We start from the raw sequence: 3,055 nt of genomic DNA on the forward strand, positions 1-3,055 counted from the left end.
TTTTTGGGAGGCATGATGGACTAGCTGTTGAAGGCGTACCTTCCTTGCTTAGTTATCGGGAAGGAGGGGCATGTTCCAAAATCTTCGCAGATGAAACCCTGTCCTCGACATCCTAACCTCCCTGGGTGGCAATGTTTCGGGGGAAACCGGGAGGTTTTGGATATAGTGGTCCTAAGCTTTATCTTCCCTGGTGAGAAGAGGACCCAGAAAGGGCTGTGGAAGCCATTGAAGTATTTCTGACCAAGATAACTTGATAGTCATTCCGGGCAGCTGCTAATAGAGGCAGGCTGTCCTAAACTTGGGAGCCTTCTAAAAACAAGTCTGCTTTCCCTGGGCCACCCTGGGAATTAGAAGCTCCATGTGCTCATCTGAAGGCGGAGTGGGCCCATAAGTGGCCATGCGGAAGAGGGAAGGTTCCTATGGCCTACTCATCTACCCCTTCCTCCCTAGGACTATAGGGTGCCCTCATCACTTCTGGGGACATCACTTCTGGGCACGTACTTCCTGGAGGACCAAAGCATCTCCAAGGATTTGGTATCTAGTGCATTCCCTAGGATGAAATCCCTTTTGATGGGAATCTGCTCCTGTAGAATGATCCCTCAAGAGCAGCCTTTAGACTGGAGAGAATGGGCTGAGAGTCATGCTGCAGTGCCCAGGGGAGATGAATCTGTGGGCAGGGAGACAGAAGAAGGGACTGAATCTCTTGCCCTCCCAGAGGGAGAAGCAGTCATGGGTGGGGTGGGGTGGGGGCCCGTAGGACTCTAACTTTCTTCCAGTGCCCGCTGCTGGGCTCCAGCCTGACCCCTAGAATTCTGCAGTCGAGTGCTGAGGCTGGGCTATGTGATTCCCCTCTTAAGGATGGTTGGCTGGGTGGGACTACAAAAGTAACTTACGGGCCAACCAGTGTTTTCCTAACAACCTTTGACACATCAGTTCTGCTTTTCTGAACTTGCTTGGTGAATTGTGAGGAAAGACTAAAGTTGTACAAAATCCTTTGACTTAAATGTGCAATGAAGACTATAGAAGCTGTGATGTTTTCTATTAGACAAATGTCTCATCTGTTCCAGGTGGAAGTAGATGAGTCACCACCTGAACTCGCTTGTTACTTGACTATACTGTTATTGAGTACGTTTTAAGTGTCTTAAATACAATGAAAGCCATTCTCAGAAAACATCAACTGTCGGCTTTCTCCCAACTGAGGAGCTTATGGGCTTTCCAAGAAGACCATCTCTGCTTGTCAAGACACCTTGGAATTGAAAGTGAATGCTGCTCTGCCTCATTTCCCATCTTTTATTTCTAATCCCTAAAGGAATGGGACTGAACTACAGAAACCACTATATCCTGTTGTTGCATGACAAGGGGAGCCTGATCTGGACAACTGTTTCTTAGACCTATCAACTCCAAGTTGGAAATGCTTAATCCTTAGGAGCTAGATGTGGCCCCAGGAAGATTGAGCCAGCAGCAGGTGCATTGGATGAAAGTCGATGCAGCGGGGAGACCAGGGAAGAAGCAAACTCCATGACAGGAAGATGGGGTTCAGCTTTCAGGTTCAGTGTCTGATCACTGGCAGTCAGCATTTGTCCTGTTACAGAAATGGCTCCTGGGGCTGCTGTGATGATGCTTGTAGACAGAGGAGCCAGCCTGGCTTCCTGGGAAAAGGACCAGAAGCCTTGGGTTCCTGGAGGTGGCCTTGAGGACCCTAGGGATAAAGGGATCTGATGGGAGTACTTTACCTTGGACTGCAGCTGGAGGAGCCATCCTAGGCAGTGACTCATAGGAATCGTTCAGTATACTTTGTGAAAGAGCCTGTCTGCTGTCATAACTGATCTCTTCCATACTTGGTGGTTTTTCCTTCCCAGGCACTAGTATTACATACACCTTGTTTCTTAAGTCACTACTTGTTAAGAGAAGCGTTGCCTCAAAGCAGGTAATTCTGTGTACTGTGAACCTAGAGCCACCAGGGAAGGCCACGCTTCTCTAACGGTGAAGTGAGTCTTCGCAGGCAGAGTCATCTCCAGTGGTGGGTCCTGGAGGCTCTGCCCTCGGTGGCCTGGGGTTGCTGCTGTGCCCCTTACAAGACAGCCTGTTGTGTGTGGCTGCCATCTCCTAAACTCAAGTTTGGCTCATTTTCTTTCAGCATGGGTGATATATCTTTATCCTTTCCTAGGAGATGGGGTGACTTCTAAATAATAAAGTTCCGTTGTTGCTAGGGCACATGATCTTTGTTGGGTGGGGTGATGTCAGAATGCTAAGTTCCTAAGAACTTAGGATTTCATTGTCTGTTGTGATGCCTCATGGCCACCAGGTGGTGCTTAAGGATCCTCAGCCAAGGGCCAGAACGGAAACAAGCTGATGGCTCTTGGAACTCCTGGATGGATTTGAGGAATACACTGGGGGAGGAGTTTTTGTTACTTTTATCATTTTCTTTAGATTCGTCTGGATCCTGTGTGAACTAATGCCATCCCCCTGAACAAATGGCTTCTGAAATGTGGAGAATTCCTGCCTGGGGGGAGGCAGCCATGGGCGAGCAGGGGAGAGCCCAGGATCTCCTGCCTGGCAGGAGTCTGAGCTCAGTGCTTAGAGGCTGCTCTGCACACCCCACCGCCACCCACCAGGCCAGGCACCGTGCTAAGCAGGCAAATGTTCTCAGTGTTAAGCGAGCATCCCATGTTACAATCACGTGATCCCAGGTACCAAGTTAATTTTCACGGAAAACATGAACACAATCAGCTTGGCTTATGAACTATTTTTTGCCGTGGAAATATGTACAAAGCTTGCTTTGTTCTGTAGACTAGTATCACATGACATTGGTTAGAATGTAAACTTGAAAAACATCCAACAGACTTAAACTCCGTACAACATAATTTATACAATGAGTTTACGGTCTTCAGGACTGAGTACAAGAATAAAAGACCAAGTTTTTACTTGGTAACTCTTGCTTAAATTATAACATTTTGTAACTACATTAAGTATCGTCAAGTAAAGTGGAAAGAACACAAACCATGGTGGACATGCTTTTACATAAAAGCACCTCCTAGGCAACTCTGCCCTTCAG

General features: G+C 47.7%; 1 long non-coding RNA gene across 1 annotated transcript; it reads right to left on the minus strand.

The window, feature by feature from the left end:
* Nucleotides 1–1,275: 1,275 nt before the first annotated feature.
* On the minus strand, nucleotides 1,276–2,628 carry LOC129533233 (uncharacterized). The gene is made up of 2 exons (XR_008679299.1): nucleotides 1,734–2,628; nucleotides 1,276–1,649 (listed from the first exon to the last, which is right to left on the minus strand). It is a non-coding gene; the product is annotated as an uncharacterized lncRNA (long non-coding RNA).
* Between the last annotated feature and the right edge of the window lie 427 nt (nucleotides 2,629–3,055).

Source organism: Gorilla gorilla, chromosome 3 (assembly GCF_029281585.2).
Source record: "Gorilla gorilla gorilla isolate KB3781 chromosome 3, NHGRI_mGorGor1-v2.1_pri, whole genome shotgun sequence".
NCBI classification, from domain to species: domain Eukaryota; kingdom Metazoa; phylum Chordata; class Mammalia; order Primates; family Hominidae; genus Gorilla; species Gorilla gorilla.